Source organism: Cherax quadricarinatus, chromosome 54 (assembly GCF_038502225.1).
Source record: "Cherax quadricarinatus isolate ZL_2023a chromosome 54, ASM3850222v1, whole genome shotgun sequence".
In the NCBI taxonomy this organism is placed as follows: Eukaryota; Metazoa; Arthropoda; class Malacostraca; order Decapoda; family Parastacidae; genus Cherax; species Cherax quadricarinatus.
This window is the reverse complement of record NC_091345.1, coordinates 11,574,651-11,600,907: the sequence shown is the minus strand read 5'-3', so window position 1 is coordinate 11,600,907 and position 26,257 is coordinate 11,574,651. Positions and strand designations below refer to the sequence as shown.

General features: G+C 42.3%; 1 long non-coding RNA gene across 1 annotated transcript in view; it reads left to right on the top strand.

Moving 5' to 3' along the window:
* The window catches only part of LOC138854304 (uncharacterized), a 355,113-nt gene extending 329,818 nt beyond the window's left edge, over nucleotides 1-25,295 (top strand). The window contains exon 3 of the long non-coding RNA XR_011393502.1: nucleotides 25,161-25,295. This is a non-coding gene — a long non-coding RNA (uncharacterized lncRNA). The remainder of the gene's footprint in view (nucleotides 1-25,160) is intronic.
* The last annotated feature ends 962 nt before the right edge of the window (nucleotides 25,296-26,257 follow it).

Below are 26,257 nucleotides of genomic sequence, written 5' to 3'. Positions count from 1 at the left end.
TTTTCATTGTAGTCCCCCACCAACTCTTCCACATCCTCAGCACTAGCCTCCAACCCCAATGACTTCCCCAATGCCACAGTAGATTTCACAACTGGCATAGGGTTGTCAGGGTCAGCCTCAAACCTTTCAAAATCTTTGTCGAGGACACATTCTGGCCACAATTTTCTCCAAGCAGAGTTCATCTTCCTGGAAGTCACTCCCTGCCAAGCCTTACTATAAGGTTTATGCATGGAGGATATTGAAGTGATCTTTGCAGAACTCTCTTGGGGTGAATTCAGAGTCTGAGGTTATGTTAAAGTACCTTTGAAACATTGTTTTGGTGTAGAGTTTTTTGAAGTTTGAAATGATCTGCTGGTCCATGGGCTGGAGGGGAGGAGTGGTATTATGGGGCAAGAACTTCACTGTGATGAAGTTAAACTCCTTCACCTTTTGCTCTTCCAAGTCTGGAGGATGAGCAGGAGCATTGTCTATTACCAGGAGGCATTTCATATGGCCGCCAATTTCTAAACCAAATCACGAAAATCAAGCCAATATTTTGACGAAAAAAGTTGCCGATTTCCAAAATTCACAATATTCAAGGGGGATGAAATTCAAGGGTCCACTGTATATGCTATAGTTTTATCATAACCCAGACCAGATGCGGAAGGTGAGTTTGAGCATACTATGAAATTTTTGCTATTCACGTTCAGATTTCTGTTAATATCTCGCATCTGACATTCTTTTAAGTAAAAATGCATATTGAAAAAACTGTTTGGATTGGTAAAAAAACTATTCTATTTAGTATCTAAAAAAATACGATTTGTTTTAGGTGTTACTGAAGAATTTGGGATGGCATCAGTAATGTTCTTGTTCCAGCTTTCCTTCAGGTCCCATATATTACTAGTCATTAATTCTTGTAACTAGTTTCACTATTATTGTAATTTTTATTGGATTTTTACATTACAGTAACTGAATAATTTTAATATAGTAAGGTATAAACTAAGTGTTCTTATTGTCATGTACCTTGCTGTGATTATATCTACTTCATATACATCTGAGTCACATTCGTTGAATTTATTTTATGTAGTAGTATATCATTAATGTCTTATATCCATATCCAGTTGTACCTCAGTACCCGAACAGCTCCCATCTTGAACAATTTGATATTCGAACACTTTGTTCGGTAAAAAAACGAACAGTTTGCTCAGCACTCATCCAAACAAACACAACCTGCTGCCGAGAAATACATCGTTGAGTTTAGTGACTGTGTAGAGGCAGAGGGTTTCATTCCCCAACAAGTGTTCAATTGTGATGAGACAGGCTTATTTTTGAAAAAAATGCCAAACAGAACCTATATCACTGGAGAGGAGAAGTCATTGCCAGGACACAAGCCAGTGGAAAAAATTTGTTCGGTACTCGAACAGATCGGCACTTGAACAGCCTTTTGGAATGAATTAGGTTCGAGTTCTGAGGTACTACTGTATGTAAAATACTATAGCCCTTTTAAACTTATGTTTAAGCTTGCCTGAAATGCTCGGCATAACCAAGGGGCTTTCCATGTGATATACAAAATGAAATGTCATTCAATTTTGTACAAACGATGTATCATAAAGTAAATTTTGAAACTGAATTTGAACAAGTAATTGTTTCAATTGCATAAAGACGTGATTGTTAAAGATGGTATTTACAACTTGAGACGTGTGAGTGAAATCCAAATAGACAGTAATTCTGAGTTTCTAAGGAAAATGGTGGACACCACTGAAATGCATCCAGTTTGCAGATGTGACTAGAAAGATATTGCCAAAGATTTAAAAATAGGAAAAGACCTAAAACTGAATATTCTCTGTGGTCAGAAGAATGATTTTGCTTCAAGAACTGCTTGTTCTGTGGTGAGAAATGTGACATTGCACGAGAAAAGATAAAACCTGGTGATAAATGTGAAGTTATATGTGAGGTTCATATCCTGATCATGAGACAAAATACTGGAGGCTGCTAAGCAAAGAAATGATGAGTGGAATGAGAAAGTGATGAGGTGAGTGAATAGTTTAATATGTTGCATTATCATGGCAACTATTACTCTAAATTTGCATGCAATCAACCAGATTATACTGAGCACCAGATGTTTGAAGTGTTGACAGCCAAGTGGACTAAAAGGTGTCTTAGAATTTTGGTGGGCTTTTCACGAGGTGTGCTGAAGGATCAGGGGTTCAGTTCCCGGCCAGTCCCAGTACGTATTGTTAATTGCTTAAAACCACTCATTCGTGGATGCATTAATATCTGTACTGCTCATAAAGACTGGTATTCCAAATGAGAGGAGAATGAAATTACTCCTGTAGCTTTCGTGGCCACATATGTGCTCGCATCAGGGTGACATGTCCAGTGGTACTGGCCACCTGATGTTTGAAGCATTGATGGCCAAGTGGACTACGGCATCTCAGAATTTTGGCGGGCTTCTCGTGAGGCATTCTAAGAAATTGGGGGTTCACTTCCCAGCCAGTCACAGTATCGTTAATTTATATATGTATGAATAAAAAATTAGTGCATCTTAAAAATAAGAAACTCACTTTCCTAAATAGATAATTTCCCACTCCACAACTTCATCTCTATACATTTTTCACTAAAAAACTTGTCTTTTTTAAGATATTAACAGAAAACTGAGAGTGGCAAAAATTTGTATCCTCATATGTACTTGCCTTCTACATCCATTTTGACTTTTGCAAAAACTATAGAATGTACAGTACACATTCACAGACAATCTTTCTCAGAGTTTATATCCTAGTTATTCTCACACTATAAACTATTATGGTCAGATGCACTGTTTTCCCCAAAACAGCAAAAAAAAAAAAGAGATCCAGTTAGGGAGGGGTAGATTATATTATAATCAAAACTAAGTGCTAAACTACCAAGATCATACAGCGCTGCTGGGAGGGGTAGAAGGGGGTTGCTGCAGTCAGATGACAGGAAACACTTTTGATCTTTTATTTCTGCAGCCTTCAGGAGTATCTGTGGAACATTTCATCTTTATAAATTATTTCTGCTTTTTATCCTAATTTGACTGATTATAGGGGTGTGAGTTGAGGTTAAAAAGGACTATGGGAATTATTTTGATTATGTATATGTCCATCCATAGGGTGAGTCCTCAAAGCATAGGAAAAGAAGGGTGGGAGGCACTGCATAGAGCTGGGTTACCTGGATATTTATCAGGATGGAATAGGTAAGCAGGTAATTGGAGCTCACCAGGGAACCATTTACTTTAATTCATCATACTGTCACCATATCTTTTTTGGGAAGTCAGTTGTAAGTTATGAATCCAAGGTACTGATTAAGGCACACTAACAAAATACTCTTTATTAACCTTCCCCAATGCAGTAACAGGACACATGTTTTTGTGTGGCAAGTTATTTTTATCACCAAGTTACCCTTGGTAACCTGCAAGCATTACACCATGGGAGAAAACCAGCCGGCCATAAGCTGTCTTTTTTATGACTTTAATGTATATCCCACCATGAGATGTTCTTGTCACATGAGTAACCATGCTGCCCTCATGAAACTTCCAGTCACAGACCTGTATTCTGTGGCACCCTCCATGACACCATCATAGAGGTGCTTGACTTTTATCACAAAACTGTTAAATTTCAGGTACATATTGATCCAAATTTGTGGCATCTGTAAAAGCTGTGAAGCTACATTCATGCAGCTATTCTGGCTGGAGACTGCCACTGTACCTATTCCACAGAGACTCACCAGACCATCTTTACAGAAATGCAAATCCTGGCCCTGTGCTATTAGACACTATTGCTCAAGTGGGATGTTGTAAAGTCAACCTGACCCATCCTCAAGGGCCTGTTAGAGATCAATTCCTGACTACTACCAATGTGCATGTCTGTTCCAGGTTCATCACTGAGTGTTGCTTTCACAAAGCATTTAGAAGAGTGTATTTGAAACTTAGCAGACACAAAAAAATATGGTATAAACCTTGGTAATAAATACCGACAAGTTGGTTTAGAAAGACACGTAAGCAAACACTATGACATATTTATTAGAAAACGTTTCGGTCCTGGGACCTGGAAGTGATCAAGGTCCCAGGACCAAAACGTTTTCTAATAAATATGTCATAGTGTTTGCTTACGTGTCTTTCTAAACCAACAAAAAAATATAAAAAGAGAAGGAAGAAAAGGAGGAGAACATGAGTATAAAAAGTGAAAACATCCTTCAGAATAGAAGAAAAAGGAACTGAAGCCCATGTGCAGTCCCATACCACACTAACTTGACCAGACAACTTTTCCTACCCAGAAAACAACCACTGGGATTAAATTATCAGAATTAACAGAGGCTTACAAAACTCCCTTAAGACTGAAAACACTGATGGTACTAGCATAATTCAGTAAGCTGCAAAGAACACCTGAGTCATATCATGGCATCACTTCTGGATCTGCAGGCAACATCCAGTAGTACTTCTACCATCCTGTAGGCAGTAATAAAAAAAATCATAAAAGTAGATAATGGATACAGGGATTGGGCCCCAACATTCTGTTAGCTAAGCAAGTTAGAGGTGGTTATACAGTGAATTTAATCAAACATTACACTGAAAAATATGCTGATACTGATAAACACTGGTCCGTGGGATTGACAAAGATGCTTTGTTGAGTAAATATGTTATTGTAGTTATGAGAGATTTACAGAAAGCAGTTATATAATTTTTCTAGAATATTTTTTCATGTTAAAGAAATATTCATTGCAACTAAAATCTTGATTTGGTGAGTATTTTTTTAAACAAGACTTAATTCAATTGACTGGGGCTTTCCACTGGGTTATGGCTGCCTTTCCCCAGGGTTACCACAGGTATGGTAATTGGATTATAAATATACAAAATGTGATCATATGCAACAGTTTATTAGTATAGTACACAACATGTCTAACTGTTCTGAGTAGAGCATGACATACAAAGGACTGCTTATGTGACTCACACTATATAAAAATATTCTCTGCACAGAACACTTTACATTATTTACATAGGCAGATTCTTGGGAAGTATATGGTAAACACCAATCCAGTATGTGTTACAAGTTACAAGTGTAATGTAGCAGAATGATAAACCTAATCGAGATCTAATCAGAGACTTGCATTTCACCAAGTGATGGGGAAGCGCTGAACTTGTGTAGCGCCTGGGGAATGGGAGGCAGTCAGGTTTGATTCAATTCAAGGAAGAGGTGGACAATTCCAGTTCCTTGGAACAAGACTGAGGGAACCAAGTAATATAGCCTTTTGGGGGATAAGAGGATGAGAGATTCCTTAAAAAACTAAGAATTTTGCCGAAACAAAATTGGATAAAAATTGCACAACAGTATCTAAAAATTCATAAAAAAAATTGATCGATAAGCTTTAAGTATTAGCTTCCATTTTCTATATCAGTATATGCGACTCAGTAGGTTAACAGTTACTTTTGGAACTGCTTATTCTATAGGTCGAAGTAAAAATACTGTAGTTTCTCCACAATATCTGTTTGTTGAAAGAAGATCCATATCTCATATTGCATTACTCTCAGTCTATACAAAAAACTATACTGTATAAATGATGCAGCAATAAGGATATAAGCAATAGAGATGTCACACTTGAGAGCAGTGTGTAGTGTGAATATCATACTGAAAATTTGGAGCATAGAAATTAAATGATGTGGGGTTACCATAGGCATAATTCAGAATGCTGAAGAGGAGCTGTTGAGGTGTTTTGGGCATGTAGAGAGGATGGAATGGGATATGATGATAAATAATGTACATGCATAAATCTTCGGGGTGGAAGTTAGGAGGGTGAGGGGGTCATCCCAGGAATAGTTGAAGGGGTACAAGAGGCTTTAATTTTAAGGACTTGAGCATCCAGCAGGCTTGTGCGACTGTTTAATAGTAGAGACAAGTGGGTTTTAATGGATGTGCTGTGGAGTACGAGCAAGGTAACTTTTATAAATGGATTCTTGGTTGACCTGAAGCTGCTTTGCCTCTTGAAGGTTTAGAGATTCAGCTACTATGCCTCTTATGTGGACCAAGGTAGAGGAGAGTCGAGTTATTTGATTCAGGGATACCTTTCTCATATTACACAGTGAACATTATTATTATTATAATCAAAAAGAAGCGCTAAGCCACAAGGGCTATACAGCGCTGCAGGGTAGGGAAGGAAGCAAGGGAATTGGATGGCAGAAGGGAGGGGGGATGATCAGCAGGTTACAGAAAACAGCGGGGCAGGGGATAGTACGGGGGTAGAGGGTAGCAAGAGATACAAGTAGAAAGGGCTGAAAGTATCAGAATTTGTGAAGTAAGTCAGTCGTTGTCAAAAAGTCAATGAGAGAGTCCGGATGAAAGGTGGGTCCATCAGCGAGAAGGGAAGGTAAAGAGAGAGCAGCGGGGCGAAGACGACGACAGAGGTAAATTCTGCGTGCTCGTTGATAAAGTGGGCAGTCCAACAGAATGTGGCTGACTGATAATGGAGCTTGGCAATTCTCACAGAGAGGAGCAAGACGCCTCTCCATGAGATATCCATGAGTAAGACGAGTATGGCCAATGCGAAGACGGGAGAGAGTAGTCTCCCAACCTCGACACTGGTGATAAGAAGACGGCCAGTAACCTATACTCGGTTTAATAGACTGAAGTTTGTTGCCGAGCATAGTAGACCAACGTTGTTGCCAACGGGTGTGAAGGTGGGAAGATATTACAGCAAAATAGTCCGTACATGGAATACCTCTATAAGAAACTGGTAGGTCATGTACTGCTGACCGCGCAGCAGTGTCTGCCTGTTCATTGCCCTGTACGTCAACATGACCAGGGACCCAACAAAAAACAATATCTTTATGCTTAGTAAAGATGCGGCGTAGCCAAAGTTGGATACGGAGGACTAAGGGGTGAGGTGTATCAAATTTTTGTATAGCCTGTAAAGCACTAAGGGAGTCTGAGACAACCACAAATGATGACACAGGCATAGATGCAATACGGATAAGTGCTGTAAGGATGGCATATAATTCAGCAGTAAAAATACTAGCTGAAGATAGTAAATGCCCTTGTACGACGCTGTCCGGAAACACTGCTGCGAATCCTACGCCGTCAGAAGACTTAGAGCCATCTGTGTACACAGCAATGGCATGAGAATGAGAGTGAAAGTGGTCAAGAAAAAGAGAGCGGGAAGCGACCGTAGACAGTTGGGCTTTCGAGCAAGGGAGGGAGAAAGAACAGACTCGAACAGCTGGAACTTCCCAGGGGGGTAGGGAAAAGTGAGATGCTACATGTACATAGAAAGGTGGTAGTTGAAGAGAAGACAAGAGCGAATGAAGGCGAAGAGAGAAGGGACGGAGTAAGCAGGGGCGGCGAACAAATAAAGAATGTCTACTAATATCAGTGACCATTCTATAAATGGAAGGATTGCGGAGATCATGAGAGCGTACATAGTAGCGCAGGCAATGGGCATCACGGCGATCGGATAAGGATGGAACGTTCGCTTCTGCATAGAGGCTTTCGACAGGGGAAGAGCGAAAAGCACCAAGGCATAAACGTAATCCTTGGTGATGAATGGGGTTAAGGCTAGAGAGAGTAGCAGGAGATGCCGCTGAATAGATCTGGTCACCATAATCAAGTTTCGATAAAATAAGGGTGGAATGTAGGTGAAGGAGGGTTCGACGATCAGCTCCCCACGAAAGATGAGCAAGGGTTTTAAGAAGGTTCAGCCGGCTGTGACAAGTTGCCTTCAGAGAGGTAATGTGAGGTTTCCAGGATAACCTACGATCAAAGAGGAGGCCCAGAAACTTGACTGTATCACGTTCAGGGATACGTGAGCCATAGAGGTACAAAGGATGATCAGAGATGACAGAGCGTCTAGTGAAAGTGATTTGGTGGGTTTTAGTGCTGGAAAATTTAAACCCATGTGTGGTGGCCCAATTGGAAACACGGTCGACTGCATGCTGGAGAGAAACTGTAAGGAGGTGACAGTCAGCGCCTGCACAGGCAATAGCGAAGTCATCAACATAGAGTGATGACCAAATATTTGATGGAAGACTAGAGGCCAAATCATTAATAGCAAGGAGAAAAAGTGTTGTGCTCAGAACACATCCCTGGGGGACACCTTCAGCTTGGACAAAGTCCGGGGAGAGCACATTATTAACCCGAACACGGAAATGCCTGTCAGTTAAAAAGTTCTTAAGGAAGGATGGTAGATTGCCTCGAAGGCCTAAGGAGTGGGCTTGGGCTAAAATATTATACCTCCAAGTTGTGTCATATGCCTTCTCAAGGTCAAAAAATATGGCAATAACTGAGTGGTTATTCGCAAAGGCATTACGAACATACGTATCCAAGCGCAGTAAGGGGTCTATGGTAGAACGTCCCTTACGAAAGCCATATTGACGAGTGGAGAGACTGTTGTGTGTCTCTAAATACCACACTAAACGTCTATTTACTAGACGTTCCATTACTTTGCAAACTGCACTGGTAAGAGCAATGGGACGATAGTGGGAGGTTTCATGTCCCGTAGTGCCTGGTTTGCGGAAAGGGAGAACAATGGCGGATTTCCACAGCTGTGGAAGAACTCCTTGTGACCAAATAAGATTGTAAAGGCGTAATAGGACTGCAAGGGCTGACTGATGTAAATGTTGTAGCATACGAATATGAATGTCGTCGGGCCCAGCTGCCGATGATCGACAAGCTGAGAGTGTTGCCTCCAGTTCTTGAAGTGTAAAAGGCACATTATACTGTTCTTCTCTGAGAGAAGAAAAGTCCAAGGGTGCTAACTCTCTGGCAGACTTTGAGGAAAGAAATGAGGGGCATAGATGGAGTCCCTGAGAAATACGGACCAGATGATTGCCAATTTCATTGGCAACATCTAGTGGGTTTGCTATATCAACACCGGCAACCCGCAGAACAGGAGCCGGGTCAGGAGAATATTTACCACTCAGTTTTCGTACTTTTTTCCAGACTGCACTCATAGAGGAAGCAGAGGTGATGGTGGAGACATAATCTCGCCAGCAAGTGCGTTTAGCGTCACGGATGACACGGCGAGCGATCGCACGCTTCTGTTTAAAATCAAGGAGTCGCTCTGTGGTTCTATTGTACCGGTACCTGCCCCATGCAGCGCGTTTCAAACGTACTGCACGAGCACAAGCAGGAGACCACCAAGGCACGCATTTCTGAGAATGCCTGCCCGAAGTTTGGGGTATAGAATGAGAAGCTGCGGTGAAAACGGAGGACGAGAAGAGGTGTAAAAGCTCATCGATGGAGGACGAAGAAGGAACCTCTTTAAAAACAGTCAGGTGTGAGTAAAGGTTCCAATTTGCCCGATTAAATTGCCAGCGTGGGGTGCGAAGAGGTGGCGAATATGAAGGGGAAGTAAGAATGATTGGGAAATGATCACTGTCATGTAAGTCCGGGAGAACAGACCAAGTAAAGTCTAATGCGGCGGAGGAAGAGCAAACTGAGAGATCGATGCAAGAGAGAGTATGAGTCCGAGGATCAAAATGGGTGTGAGTACCTGTATTTAAAACATGGAGGGGGTGGGTGGCAAGAAAAGCCTCTAACTGAATTCCACGGGAATCACAGTGAGACCCTCCCCAGAGGAAATGGTGGGCATTAAAATCACCAAGTAACAGAATCGGTGGCGGTAATGACGAAACAAGGAAGGCAAAATCCGGAATAGATAATGCCCGAGAAGGAGAGAGATATAAAGAACAGAGCGTATACCACCTATGTAAGTGGATACGGGCTGCTGTGTAATGCAGCGAAGTATGAACAAATAGCTGATGGTACGGAATATCAGTGCGGAGAAGAAGGGCACTTTCATTAAAGGTCCCATCAGGAAAAGGATCTGAAGAATACAATAAATTATAGCCTGAGATGTGAGAAATAACAGCAGAGTGTAATTTTGGTTCCTGTAAGCAAACACCAACAGGGGCAAACTGGGAGAGTAACATCTGAAGCTCACCCCGATTACCCCTGAGGCCGCGTATATTCCACTGTAAAAAGGCCATGATTGGCAATGATAAAGATACTTGAAATCCGCAGGTAAGGGTTCCTACGGACTAGAAGGGTTAGAAAAGTCCACATGCGGAGGCAGTGGAAAATGTTCAAGCAGCGAAGGAACGGTGCGCTGTGAAGAAAGGAGTTGCGCAGATGGAGCAGAGGAGAGAGAAAGAGCGGAAGGTGGATCAGTGTCCATTGATGGTTTGGTCTCTGCAATATATTCAGAGATTGCTTCAAGTGTTTCGGAATTCAGAGATGTCGTATGGGAGACAATATTGGGAATGGTAGGGGGAGGATGAGTAAAGATTGGAACTGTATTGGACTGTACCAAGGTAGGGGGGGGCGAAAGGGTGGAGGGAACTGGAGAAGCGTGGCAGGGGACAGAAGAGACAGGAACCTGGGAGGTGGCAGAAGAGGAAGAAACTTGGGAGGGAACAGGGGAGGAAGGTACATTACGAGGAGGAGGGTGAACCTCTGCACTTGTAACTGAGCCAGTGAGAGGGGAAGAACTAGGGACAGAGACAGGGAGGGTAAAATGAGGAGGTGGAAGATGGGTAGGAGGTGTTACCGGACCTTTTTTTGACTTTTGAGAAGTAGAGGGACGATTGGGAAGAGGTGTCGTACGAGGTCTCGTCGATACTGAGGCTTGTAAGAGAGAACTCGAAGAAGCGAGATTAGACTGAGGCGTTGAAGTAGGGACGTCTGAGCCGAGGACAGCAAAAGGATTAGATACAGGAGTGATTATGGGAGAGGTAACCACAGAGGTGGGTGTAGAAGATGGGATACCAGAAGTGGGGGGACGTTTTGAAACACGGGAATAAGAAACACGTGGGAGTCTCCCTTGGAGGCGGAGATGAGAAACTGCCATGGCATAAGGGAGACCTTCTGTCTCTTTGAGGTAACGGATTTCCCGCTCGTTTAAATAGACCTGACAACGGCGAGAGTACGAAGGGTGAGCCTCATGACAGTTAAGGCAAGAGGGAGATCGATTGCAAGACGTATTAGAATGGTCATCGGCACCACAGACTGGGCATTCGGCGATAGATCTGCAATATTTCGCTGGATGGCCAAATCGCCAGCAATTTCTACACTGTTGTGGTGTAGGGATCACCTTTCGAACTTGTAACCGATGTCCTGCTATATAAACGGAGGATGGGAGTTCTCGGCTGTCAAAAGTTAAACGAGCCACATTGCTAGGGTATCGTCTCCGCCCACGGGCAGGAAGAACGTAAGTGTCTACCTTGAGGATTGGGAGATCTTGGAGTTCCAGCTGTTCTAGAATGTCGGTGCCACATGTCTGGAAATTTTGTTGAACTATGGTATGGGGCAGAATAACGGTACCACTACAAGAATTGAGGGAATGATGTTTTTCAAGGGTGACAGGAACAGTATCTATATGGGAAAGACGAGAGAGCTCACGAGCCTGGGTAGCATTCTGTACGGTAATGATGCGCGTACCGCTCTTAAGAGCATGAAAAGAAATATCTTTACCAACATGGCGTAGGAGTGCCTTGCCAATACTATGGTCAGAAAGATAGGCAGTAGAGGAAGTTGGTCGTAAAGTGAAGAATTTAGTCCACTGTTCAGTCTGAAACTGAGCGTGGAAAGGTAGTGAAGGACGTGTCGATCGTTTCTGAGAAGAACGAGAAGGTGAAGGTGGAGAAGTATCATCAGCAGGTAATTGTCGTTGACGTTTAGGCGTGGGACCAGAGTTGGTCCGACGTGGAACGGGTCGGCGATTTGAAAATTGCCGCACCGTAGAGGGAGAGGCCGGAAGCATAGTCAGAGGAGAGCGAAGGTCTGATAAATCGAAGGAGTCAGTCGAGGCCTCAGTACCTGAAGCGGGTGAGGAAACAGCACCGGCAATAGGTACAGAGGCATGAGGAATGTCTGAAGAGTGGTCCAAAGACGAGGCGGGGTCAGAACGGGGTGCGGTATCAAGAAGGGGCCCGGGGGTACCAGGTTCATGGACTAGGGCTGCCATGGTTAGGTTACTTCTTTCTTTTTGTTTTTAAGAAAAAAAAAGAAAGAAGAAAAGAAAATAAAAATAAAAAAAAGAAAAAAAAAAGGGGGGACCGGGGAGGGATAGTTCCTAGGAGGAATGAAAGGGCCAGAAATCTCCCTCCGCGCCCAAGAGGACTCGACACCGCTAGTAGCGCAGATGCAGCATGGAACCCGTGCCATACCCTACCCTTCATGCCAGTAAACCAGCAATCTGGGATAGCAACCTCACATCTGCCGAGCTACCTCGGTGGACAAAAGAGAGGGCGGCCGGATATCCGCCACAAAGCATACCTCCTTCAGCCACCACCCCCGGAATCCGAAAGGTGGCTTCCAGAGATACACCCGTCGCCCAAAAGACACCCAAAGCTACTCCGGGATACCGGAGAGGGATCGGGACATCCCTAGGCAATCCAGATTCCACGGCAAACTACGCCACCGCCAAGAAACCTCAACGGAATGGGATGGACCCCGGTGTCCTTTCCCCTACCTAGGAACTAGCGCGCCTGTGGGAGAAATCCCAAAGGACAAAAAGAGGAAGGGCAAAAGGGAGGAGTGGGGAGGAGGAGGAGGAAAGGAAAAAGGGGAGGATGGGGAGGATGGGATAGGGGAGGGGAGATTGGGGGGTAATTAGGTTCGGTCTGAGGAAGAAGACCGATAGGTCTAATTCCTCAGACCAAGAGCCTCTTCACCACGCCAAGGAGCCCCCCTTGAAGAGGGAAAGCGTAGTCTCTTAATCGTGACATTGATGGTAAGAAGGCGACCAGGCTCCTGACTCGGCTTGATAAGAGTAATTTGTTATGAATCAACTCGGACCAACGTTGTTGCCAACGGCTGCGAAGGTGGCTAGAGATTACAGCAAAATAATCTGAGAATGAAATGCAAAGTTCAGCTGTGAAGATGCTAACAGAGTCTAATAAATGTCCTTGTACAACACTATCCGAGAACACTGCTGCAAACTCAACAGCCAGGATTTAGAACCATCGGTGTAAACATCAACGGCGCACTTTAAGTACTGTATTATGAAAAAATTGGAAGTAATCGAAATGCTGAAGGTGGTGTGCACATCATGGCAATAGCACAATGTTTAGTGTCAATCGACAATTCGGTCAATTTGAGACAGCAAGGCAAAGATAAGGGCTTGTACAACAAGTAATCCTCAATGTGAATGAAAAGAATGAGGAATAGGTCCAGAGCCACCCTCTCTGCTTCATGTTAAGCATTCTGAACTCAACTTTAATGCAAGTAACAAATAATGTACAGTATTAGTGTAACCATTTTTTAGCTAATTTACTTTCTTTTAACTGTCTGAACCTCACTAGAGTTCAGGTATTTCATTATCATTACTGATAAAAATTGAGTTTTCTTACCTAATATTATGACAAAAAAAAAAATTGTAGCTCTCCCCATCTGAAGAATTCAACCCTATTTTTCTATGTTTTTTGAGTCCATAAGTTAGGGAAATTATTAGTAGCTCAGCTTGTAAATTATCATCCACTGTATATTAAAAAATAAAGTGAGAGCAGTGGTTGTTTCAGCTATAAGGACGAGGGTTTAGTGCTATTACATATATGGGGCAGTGCTAAACCTGTAGGTGTCATACAATGCCTGGGGAAAGGAGGAGGCAGACGTTCCTTAAAAGGGGTTTAGTAAACTAATAAAACATGTCGGAGGACTCTTGTTGATTATTTTGTGTGTGTGTGTGTGTGTAATTAAACACTTGCAGAATTCTCTGGTCATTGTAGAACTGGCTAGAGTAAAATTAAGCTATATAGGATAATGTCTGGTATTCAAAGTACAGTGGTACCCCAAGTTTCATACAGCTCCCAACTTGAACAATTATTTAAGTGTATTATTGTAAGTGCTTTTTTAAGTATTATTGGGGGTCTGAAATGGACTAATCTAATTTACATTATTTATTCCTTATGGGAACAAATTCGTTTGGTAACGGAACTTGAACAGCCTTCTGGAACGAATTATGGCTGAAACTCAGGGTACCACTGTATGTAGTCAGCATTGTTGACAATATAATCTGATCAAACTAGGCACTAAACTCAGAAGGGTCATACAGTGCTGCAGGGAGGGATATGGTAAGTAGGAATGGAGGGAAAAGATTGTGCAAGTGGAGACTGAAAGTAAGAGAACAAAAACAAGTTTGTTAAAAAGCCAAAGAATCTGCATAAAAGGTGGGACTTTTTGCAAGGATGTCAGGTAGTGTCAGGGGAGGGGGACTTCAGAAATGAATTCTGTGTTACCACTGATAGACACTGATCTGTTAAGATATGGTGAACCAACAGTGCAGCTTGACAATCCTTACAGAGCAACACCAGCACTTTTCCACAAAATGTTTGTGAACAATACATAGGTGGGAGAGAGTAGTCTCCTCACCACAACAGCAGTGGCAAGATGATGGCCAGAAATCCAAATGTATTTCGACAGAAAGCAATTTATTGTGAACCAGCTCAGATCACCATTGTTGCCAACAGTTGTGGAGTTGTCGAGAGATCCCCGAAAAATAGTCCAGGAAAGGAATAACCTTTGTATGAAATTGACTTCATGAACAGTGGAGTCCATATGTTAACTTGAGCATGTCCAGGGACAATAAAATGCATACTTTTGCTTAAGAAATGCTTCATAACCAATGTTGTATGTGTAGAACAATGGGATTGGGGGGGGGGGGATCACATTTCTGGATATAACTTTTTTTTTTTGTTGTTAATTCATTGTGGTGGATGATGATGTTTTACAGGCAGTAGGTACTAAAGTAGTACTAACAACATTCATAATTTGGAAAGAAAGCTTTATTTCAGTGTTTATTTGGGAAAAAATCTGTGAGGGTAGAAGCCATCAACTGAGTTTATATAAAGGAAAACTTGCACAAGAGCCGGAGATGCCCTGGGGGCCAGCATACAGTGCAGTTATGCATTTGACCTCTGGTGGTAAGCTGTATTGTAAAGTCTGAGGTGTGATATAGACTGGGAAGACCCAATGAAGTCTAAAAGTTATAAATTATTATAATCAAGGGGGGAAGCACTAAACCTATAGGATTATACAGAGCTTGTGGGGGATGTGGAAGGTATTCAGGGAACTGGAGCACAGATCCAATTCCCTAGATCAAGAGCCCCTCACCAGCATCAAGGTGGTGAGGGGTAAAAGTTATAAAATTTGGTGGTGTACTGTGAAATACGGAAACATTTTGATCAACTTTGGGATGTCTGGTCTGGCAACAGACATGTTTTGTAGTACCAAGTGAGATATTGCAAATTAGCCCTTTCAAGGTCCGTGCCGTAGATCTACGGCTTTATGTTGAGGGTCCAAACCGTAGATCTATGCCATGAGCTCAGCTCACTCTGATAAGCTGTGAGCAGTAAATTTGGGCCTAGGTATGAGAGAATACATTTATGTGGTGCACATATACCACATAGAAGAAATCCTGCAGCACATACTACATAATGATTATTATTATATTATTATTATAATCAAAAAGAAGCGCTAAGCCACAAGGACTATACAGCTTATACTACATAATGAGAGAAAGAAAACAGACCATAATTTTCGATTAAAACAGCGACTTTGCAGTGTTTTTTTGTATGTTTTTATAGTTGTATTTGCGATTTCTTGGTCTCATTTGATAGAATGAAAGATATATTACAGAAATAGAGATGATTTTGATTAGTTTTAGTACTGAAAATGGTTTGAAACAACTCGAAGTAACCGAAATGTTATATTTTTGCCAATGTTCGAGAGTAAACAAATTACCTCACACGTCTAATACACACCAGCTGGTGGGTCTAATATACGTTCATAAATGTGGTGATGTTATTTATTCAATTATTACAATATTTCATAACAGTAAATCCTGAAAATGTAACTAAAACAGAGAAAATGCTAGTTTAGTGTCAGGAATGCCTGTATTGTTTGTTCTGGACCCTATTTTGAAATTAGAATATTTTGAACTTTGCATTAAATTGGCCGAATTACCAATTTCTGATCACTTTATTTTGTAGTTGAAACAGTTGACATGGATATTTCGTGTGTTCAATCGATAGAATACAAGTAATACTAGTGAAATAGCTAAGAATTTGGTCGACTGGAATAATGTAATTGGCCTAAAATGGGAGGCAAAATCGCCAATGCGTAAATATCGCTGACACATTAAAATTTGCGAGAGCATAATTTCGTCAATTTTCTATCAAATTTCGTACTTTTTGTTTTATTACCTTCAGAAAAAGATTCTCTACCATTTCGTAAGAAAAAATAAAATTATTTTTTGAAAATTCTTGGACCCTGGTGCACACTTTGAAGTTTGGCCTCTGGACCCTGAAAGGGTTAAAAATGCATCTCTAGCTACTTTTTTTTTTTTTTTTTTTTTTTTTAAGAATGGATAAATAAGAAATTTAGGAGGAGGAAGCGAGATTATTATTATAATCAGAAATAAGTGCCAAACTCACAAGGGTCATACAGCACTGAAGGGTAGGGTGTGCAAACTGTGGAACATGCTTGATCTGAAAGTAGCAAGGGTGGAGAGTATAATGGAGGTAGAGTTAGTAAGGGCAGTAGGGAGTGTTGAAGGTTGTTTAATAAATCTGTTGCTGTCGAAAAGTAGAGGAAATCTATGTCAGAGGTAGGGCTGTCAGCAAGGAGGGAAGATAAAGTACTGGGGTTAGAGCAGTGATGACGTCAGTGGTAAATTCTGTGCTTCCTGGTAAGTAGGACAGTCAGTAGAATATGGCAAACTGAAATTGGAACCTGACAATTATCAGAGTGGATCTGGGCACCTCTCCATGAGATGCCCATGAGTGAGACGTGTGTGCCCGATGTGAGAAAGTGTAGTCCTCCAACCATGATTTCAGTGATAAGACCAGGATCCTCAACTTGCCTTGATAGAATGTAATTTGTTTATGAATCGACTCGGACAAATGTTGTTGCCAATGATTGTGAAGGTGGCTAGAGATTACAGCAAAATACAGTGGACCCTCGACCAACGATGGCATCGTATAACGTTAAATCTGACTAGCGATATATTTTAACGCAAAATTTTTGCCTCGACTAGCGCTAAAAAACTCGACCAACGCGATTCGTTCCGTTTGAGATGCGTCCATGTGTGTGGCCCGTGCAGTGTTTACAAGCCAGCCACTGCAGTCACATCCAAACATACAATCGGAACATTTCATATTATCACAGTGTTTTTAGTGATTGCACCTGCAAAATAAGTCACCATGGGCCCCAAGAAAGCTTCTAGTGCCATCCCTGTGATAAAAAGGGTGAGAATTAGTATGGAAATTAAGAAAGATTTTGAAGGGTTTGGGGCTAACCCTGAAATGCCTATGCCAGTTGTGGAATCCATTGTGCCTACTTCAAAGATTAAGGAAATGTGTGCAAAGTGGGTTGAACTGCAAACCTTTATGGATGAAAATCACCCTAACACAGCTATTGCAAGCCATGCTGGTGACTATTACAATGACAATGTTGTGGCCCATTTTAGACAAATCGTAAAGGAACGGGAGGTACAGAGGTCCAGTGACTCTCAAGCTGGTCCTAGTGGCATTAAAAGAAGGGAAGCAACCCTGGAAAAGGACTTGACACCTCAAGTCCTAATGGAAGGGGATTCCCCTTCTAAACACTAACACCATCCACACACTCCCCTCCTCCCATCCCATCAATCATCACCAGATCTTCAATAAAGGTAAGTGTCATGTAACTGTACATGTCCTCTTCAGTTTGTGTGTATTAAAATTAATATTTCATGTGGTAAAAATTTTTTTTTTCAATACTTTGGGGTGTCAGGAACGGATTAATTTGATTTCCACTATTTCTTATAGGGAAAATTAAGTCGACTAACGATAATTTCGACTAACGATGAGCTCTCAGGAACGGATTAATATCGTTGGTTGAGGGTCCACTGTAGTCAGAATACCTCTATATGAAACTGGAAGGTCATGTACTGCTGACCTTGCAATGAGTCTGCCTGCTTGTTCCCCTGAACATCAGGAAGTGGGATATCTTGGTACCTGTATGACCATAACTTTTCTAGTAACATGCTCCCCTCAAGGAAGGTTCCTTGATGTTGGTGAGGGGCTCTTGATTTAGGAATTGGATCTGTGCTCCAGTTCCCCGAATTAAGCCTGAATGCCTTCCACATCCCCCCCCAGGCGCTGTATAATCTGCCGGGTTTAGCGCTTCCCCTTTGATTATAATAATAATAATCTAGTAACATGCTGTAAATGTTTCCAGATGTACAGTTGGTTCTCTCACAAAAGTCAAAGTACTTATATCAATCTACTACGCACTAATTTAACCTTGAAATTTCTGTTAATCTCAGCAAGTCAAAACTCTGTTATTGCGAGGACGTATTGCGAATACATATCTGCAGTGCCTTTGACAACCATATCTACCAGTCTTTGCGATCAACCTCCATCTTGCCTTATGATGAAGCTCCCGCCGCTCCCGTTGATCTACTTAAAAAGGCGGGAAAACCGTTCCTCAAAAAACGAAAGGGCTCCCTTCTGGCGACTATTTGCCTCCAAGTATGTTTCTTATTTCGTGTTCAAACATCCCCACTTCTGGGTCCCCTCTTCTGCACCTCCTCTGTTTTTTCCCCCATAATTCGCATCTTCCCTGTCCTTGGGTCGCGTCCCCCCAAAATCAGTCTGTTCCCATCTTCGTCCTTTCCCAAGCCCCATTGACAAGACCTCTCAAACCCTTCTTTGCCCCCCTCCAATAAAAAAACCCCCATTTCAAATCTTCCCTTCCTTCCTTCTTCCACCTCCCCCTTTCCTTTTCCCGTCTCTGCCTGTTCCCCCTCCTCTCTCTTTCAAGTAATTCACCCTCCTCCTCTTTCCTTCCACCTTCCCAATTTCTCCCCCTTTTGTCACCTCGGTTTTCCTCTTCTGTCCCCCCCATTCTCTCATCCTTACCTTTTCCCTCCCCCCTCTTTTGGGAATCCCTTACTGTCCCAATCTTCTCACCCTCCTCCCCTATCTCAATATGGGTTTTCCCTATCTTTGAATTCAGAAACACTTGAAGCCATTTTAGAATATTGCAGAAATAAACCTTTAATGGCCCGATTCACCCTGTTCTTCTCTTTCTCCTCCATCTTACAACCCCCTTCTTATGCCTCCGTTCCTTCGCTACTTGAACATCTTCCAATCCACCCCGGTTTTTTTCAACCTCTATCCCTAGGTCCTTTACCTACAATTCCTGTTTTTCTTATCGAATCAGCCCATTTACAGTGGAAATCCGTGCCTCAGGGTAATGGGTGAACTTCAGATGTTGCTTTTAGGTTTTCCCCCGTTGGTGTTACAAGGGCAAAAACATGGCTGTTTTCCCCCTATCTCAGGCTATAATTTTTGATTTTTACCCTTTTTCAGATGGGACCTTTTGAAAGTGCCCTTCTTCTGAATGATTTCTTTCTGTCAACTATTTGTCCATCCTGCTGCATTTAGCCCGTATCCCACTTGAATAAGTGGTTTACAATATTTCTTTATATCTCTCTCCTTCCAACATTTTCTATCCCCGACTTTGCCTTTCTTTTTCATCCCTTTCCCCACCCTTCTGTTACTTGGGGATTTTTTCCCAATTTCCCCTGGGGTTCATTGGACTACGTGGCATTCATTGGAGCTTTTTTGCCTCTCACCCCTCCATGTTTAAAACGGTACTCCCCCCCATTTTGATCCTCTACTCTCTCTCTCTTGCATCGATCTTAATCTGCTCTTCCTCCACAGCACTAGACTTCACCTGGTCTTTCTACCAGACTTATGACAACGATCATTTCCCATCATTCTTACTTCTCCCCTTCTATTCACCACCTTCCCTGGGTGCTTAATTTGTCGGGCAATGGGATCTTTCCCACCTCACTGCTTTTGTAAAGGTTCTTCATCCCCCATTGATGAAACTCCTAAAATCTTCGACATCGTTTATACCGCTTCTCATTCTTCCCCCGGGGGCATTCTCAAAATCGTGCCTTGGTATCCCTGCTTTGCTTTGCAATGCGTTTAAAACGTGCGCAGGGAAATCGACAATAAACGCTGAAAACTTTTATTTTAAGCAGAAGCGTCGATGCTCCCGTGTCATCCGTGGTCGCATTTTTGGGGGGCTATGCCAATCACCTCTGCTTCTTCTATGAGTCAGTCTAAAAAAAAAAAAGTGGTGGTAAATCTCTCCTGCCCGGGTCCTGTTCCCACGGGTCACTGGTTTTATATGCAAACCCTCTCGCGTTGCCATTTAACTTGGCCCCATCGGTCCCTATTTCGAGGGCTCCATCATGCCCCTTTTCTTTCCCCAAAATCTGCCAGAGTTGTACCCTGGACTTTTTTTTCTCTGGAGAAGAACATATAATTGCCTTTACACTTCAAGAACTGGAGGCAAAAAGCTCTCAGCTTGCCCGATCCGCAACTGGCCCGATGCTTATATTAAATATTTACAACATTTAAACGGTCAGCCCCGAGTCCTCCACCTCTTCAATCTTATTTGGGCCAAGGGTTCTTCCCCACTGGGGAAATCTGCCATTTTCTCCCTTTCCATAAACCGGGGCTCGGACATTACCCCCCACTTCCCCCATGTCACAAGTGCAGTTTGCAAAGTGATGGACTTTTAAAAAGGGGGTTTAAATTGTTTTAAAAAGACTCACAACAGTCTCCCGCTAGTCAAATGGCTTTTTTTAAGGGGGCTTCTACCCGGGCCCCCTACCTTGGACGTATTTAAGTAATGCCTTTCGAATAATCCCCCTTATTCCAAATTTTTTACCTTGAAGGCATGCACAACGGGGGTATAATATTTTGGAGGCCCCTTCCAGGCCTCCCAAATTACCATCCTTCCCAAAAAACTTTTAATAAAAACATTTCCCTGTTAGTCAATAAAGTTCTTTCCCGGACCGTCAAATGAAAGGGGTCCCTCAGGGATTGTTCTAAGCCAAAAATTTTTTTCCTTTATAAATGTTTTGGCCCTTTTTTCCACCCAATATTTGGTCTCCTCTATTTATCTTTTTAAAGCTTTTGGTGACTTCCCCCTTTGCAGTTTTTCTCCCGCATCGGTCGACCGTGTTTTCCGGGCCCCCCATGGGTTTTAAAATTTTAAAATCCAAAAATCACCTTACTTTCACTGGCGGCTCTGTTATCTCCGTCATCCCCTTTTTCTCTTGGCTCTTCCCCCAGCGTGTACAGTCAGGTTTCTGGCCTTCCGCCGTCTTCCCAAAAATCATTACCTCTCGAAACACTGCAGCCCCCTTCAAACCCCTTTCTCATCTTTTTTGGGGCTGATGTGAACTCTGTTGCCTCATTTAGCCCTCGTTTTAGACTTCGATTATGGTAAGATTTATTCGGGCCCCTCCTGCTACTCTCTCAGTTTCTATCCCTCCCCAAAACTACGTTTGTGCCGGTGCCCCCTCTTCCTGTTGAGCCTCTATAAAAAATGTTCCATCCCTTTAAAACCGTGATGCCCTTCCTTCCCTTTATTCGCTCTCGATCTACACAATCCCCATTTATAGAATGGTCACCCCAATAGTAAAATTTTTTATTGTTCGCCCCCTTTTGCTCGTCCCTTTTTTCTTGCCCACTTTCCTCTTGTCTTCCTTCATTACCACCTTTTTTTAGATCCTTTCCCCCCTGGGAATTCCAGCTGTTGGGGCTGTTCTTTCTCCCCCTTTCCAGCTCACCCCCTGGTGGGTTCCCCCCTCTTTCTTGATCCCTTCCCTCTCATTCTCATGCCACCCCTGTCACAGATGGGTCTAAATCTTCAGGCGTCGTTCCAGCAGTGTTTCCCGGGCAGCGTTCAGGTTCTATCCAGCCGCATTTTTTACTGCTGAACTTTGCCATTCTTGCAGCTTTCGTTCCCTCTACCTTGTCATCATTTGTGTAGTCTCGACTCCCATGTCTCGGTATCGAAAAAATTTTCTCTCATCCCCGTTTCTTCAACTTTAGCTGCGCCTCAAAAATAAATGTTTTTTGGGTCCTGGTCAAAGGCGTGGGGAATGAACAGGGAACACTGCCTTTGGGGCGTATTGACCCTTTTCCCTTTGGGGGTTCCATTTCTAACTATTTTTTCTGCAAAGGGGTACCTTGCCCCGTTGGCCCGCGTTGGTCCTCTGCGTAACAAACCACATTGAGCTGGTTCTTTGGGGCTTCTTTCTCATGCGGTTGGAACCACTCTCCCGCCCTTTTGGGCCCCCTTCTTATATGGGTATCTTGGGGAAAGGGACCTTTCCTCTCTGTGAGCAGTGTCAGGTTCCCTTCGTTGCCCCTTCTTTGACTGCCCCCTCTATCAAAGAGCCCCCAGGTTTTCCCCCAAAAGTCGTCTTGTTCTCCCACTCTCTCTTTACCTTCCCTTCTTCTGATGGACCCCCCTTTAATCTGACTCTCTCATTGACTTCTTGCCGACTGTTCTCCAACTCTGATGATCTTTTTCCCCCCTCAGCCCCTTTTTGGTTCAGTCTCTTGCCCCCCTTCCCTTTTCCATCCCCGCCCGCTGTTATGTAAACCCGTTTCATCCCTCTCCCCAAAACCCGATGCCTCCCTTTTTCCTGCCCTGCAGCGCATAGTCCTTTCTTACCCTTTTTTTATATAATAATAATTGGTCTCATTTGATAGACTGAAAAATATATTACAGAAATAGAATGATTTTGATTAGTTTTAGTACGAAAATGGTTTTAAACAACTAAAAAAACGAAATGTTTATTTTTTCCCAAAGTTGGTAAAAAAAATTACCTCCCCTTTTAAAAAATCGCTGACACATTAAAATTTGCGAGAGCATAATTTCGTCAATTTTCTATCAAATTTCGTACTTTTTGTTTTATTACCTTCAGAAAAAGATTCTCTACCATTTCGTAAGAAAAAATAAAATTATTTTTTGGAAATTCTTGGACCCTGGTGCACACTTTGAAGTTTGGCCTCTGGACCCTGAAAGGGTTAAAAATGCATCTCTAGCTACTTTTTTTTTTTTTTTTTTAAGAATGGATAAATAAGAAATTTAGGAGGAGGAAGCGAGATTATTATTATAATCAGAAATAAGTGCCAAACTCACAAGGGTCATACAGCACTGAAGGGTAGGGTGTGCAAACTGTGGAACATGCTTGATCTGAAAGTAGCAAGGGTGGAGAGTATAATGGAGGTAGAGTTAGTAAGGGCAGTAGGGAGTGTTGAAGGTTGTTTAATAAATCTGTTGCTGTCGAAAAGTAGAGGAAATCTATGTCAGAGGTAGGGCTGTCAGCAAGGAGGGAAGATAAAGTACTGGGGTTAGAGCAGTGATGACGTCAGTGGTAAATTCTGTGCTTCCTGGTAAGTAGGACAGTCAGTAGAATATGGCAAACTGAAATTGGAACCTGACAATTATCAGAGTGGATCTGGGCACCTCTCCATGAGATGCCCATGAGTGAGACGTGTGTGCCCGATGTGAGAAAGTGTAGTCCTCCAACCATGATTTCAGTGATAAGACCAGGATCCTCAACTTGCCTTGATAGAATGTAATTTGTTTATGAATCGACTCGGACAAATGTTGTTGCCAATGATTGTGAAGGTGGCTAGAGATTACAGCAAAATACAGTGGACCCTCGACCAACGATGGCATCGTATAACGTTAAATCTGACTAGCGATATATTTTAACGCAAAATTTTTGCCTCGACTAGCGCTAAAAAACTCGACCAACGCGATTCGTTCCGTTTGAGATGCGTCCATGTGTGGCCCGTGCAGTGTTTACAAGCCAGCCACTGCAGTCACATCCATACATACAATCGGAACATTTCATATTATCACAGCGTTTTTAGTGATTGCACCTGCAAAATAAGTCACCATGGGCCCCAAGAAAGCTTCTAGTGCCATCCCTGTGATAAAAAGGGTGAGAATTAGTATGGAAATTAAGAAAGATTTTGAAGGGTTTGGGGCTAACCCTGAAATGCCTATGCCAGTTGTGGAATCCATTGTGCCTACTTCAAAGATTAAGGAAATGTGTGCAAAGTGGGTTGAACTGCAAACCTTTATGGATGAAAATCACCCTAACACAGCTATTGCAAGCCATGCTGGTGACTATTACAATGACAATGTTGTGGCCCATTTTAGACAAATCGTAAAGGAACGGGAGGTACAGAGGTCCAGTGACTCTCAAGCTGGTCCTAGTGGCATTAAAAGAAGGGAAGCAACCCTGGAAAAGGACTTGACACCTCAAGTCCTAATGGAAGGGGATTCCCCTTCTAAACACTAACACCATCCACACACTCCCCTCCTCCCATCCCATCAATCATCACCAGATCTTCAATAAAGGTAAGTGTCATGTAACTGTACATGTCCTCTTCAGTTTGTGTGTATTAAAATTAATATTTCATGTGGTAAAAATTTTTTTTTTCAATACTTTGGGGTGTCAGGAACGGATTAATTTGATTTCCACTATTTCTTATAGGGAAAATTAAGTCGACTAACGATAATTTCGACTAACGATGAGCTCTCAGGAACGGATTAATATCGTTGGTTGAGGGTCCACTGTAGTCAGAATACCTCTATATGAAACTGGAAGGTCATGTACTGCTGACCTTGCAATGAGTCTGCCTGCTTGTTCCCCTGAACATCAGGAAGTGGGATATCTTGGTACCTGTATGACCATAACTTTTCTAGTAACATGCTCCCCTCAAGGAAGGTTCCTTGATGTTGGTGAGGGGCTCTTGATTTAGGGAATTGGATCTGTGCTCCAGTTCCCCGAATTAAGCCTGAATGCCTTCCACATCCCCCCCCAGGCGCTGTATAATCTGCCGGGTTTAGCGCTTCCCCTTTGATTATAATAATAATAATCTAGTAACATGCTGTAAATTGTTTCACAGATGTACCAAGTTGGTTTTACTTTCTCCCACAAAAGTCCACAAGTACTTATACATATCAATCCTAACATACCGACCCTTAATTTAACCTTGAAATCTTTCACATTTGTTAATCTACAGTAACCAAATCTTGCAACAACTTCTGTTATTGGTAGGACAGTTTAGCATAGAAAATACATATCTGCAGTGCCTTTGCACAATGAGGCTCGCTTAAAAAATAAATATCCTACACAGTTGGTTATATCCTAGCTGTTTTACTCAAATTCACCCACACCCTTCCCTGTATATACATTACATCTTTAATGTCAAAACTGCTGTTAATTATTTAATGTGCCAAATCCATATAGGTCATAAAGATTTGCAATGCTTGTATTTAGGGGAAGTTTTAATCCCACAGGAATCATTCAGCACCTGAAGAATGAGAGGCAATCAAGAGTGATCCATAGAAGGGGAGAGGGAACCTATTATTCTAGACTTCTGTACATCATTTCCATTACATGTGATGGGACCTAAGTGCTATGTAATGTTACCAAGACCTTTTTCCCATAGTGTACCTCTGGAGCCTGTTTCTATAAGGATAAACCTTCAAACCATTTTCCTGACTACAATTGGGCATTAATAATGTTCTACAGCATTATACAGTGCAGGTAACTAGTTCAAATCTTGCAGTATATAAAGATCATAAAAAACAAGTGCTAACCTACCAGGATCCATGCATTGATGCTAACTCCAATCCTTTATTGACATTTCACCCTCACAGTGGGCCTAAGCTACCCACTACTTTGGTATGTTCCCTATATGCTCATCCTCTCTCTCTGAGTAGAACTGTTGGTGACTTGATGAAGTATACTGTGTGGGCTAACATTGTCAATGAAGGATTGCATTAGACTGCACTTCTTGTTTTTCCATTATGTACCGTTTCTCTTCATATATCTGGGATTTCACTTCATAGTTGTCATATACAACTATTTGTAAGACTGCACTAGAAGTGTTCAATGCAAAATTCATTTAAAAGAAAGCCATGATATGCATTTTATGGATGGGGACTCAAACTATAGCTGGCTCTGCTACCTGCATGGACTATGGTTCAATTCTCAAGAGTGTTATACTATATATATGTATTATGTCTGTACAAGATATGCTCTCAATAAAATATAAAAAAATAAAAATTCATCTACTGACTCGTGTGTATGTGCACATACATATAGACATGTTTTTTCTATGACTTGATGTGCTGCTGGAGTGTGAGCAGGGTAACAATTATGAAGGGATTCAAGGAAACCAGTTAGCTGGACTCGAGTCCTGGAGGTGAGAAGCACAGGGGTGAGGATATTGCCATTTGGAGGGTCAACAGAACTGTGATATCAGTATGTTTCTGGCAAGACAGCAGTTGAATGAATAATGGTGAATGTGCTAATGCTCTTCCTGTTTTGTTTTTTTTATTTATGTATATATATTTTTTTTTTTGGGTGGGGGGGGGAGGTGTAACCCTAC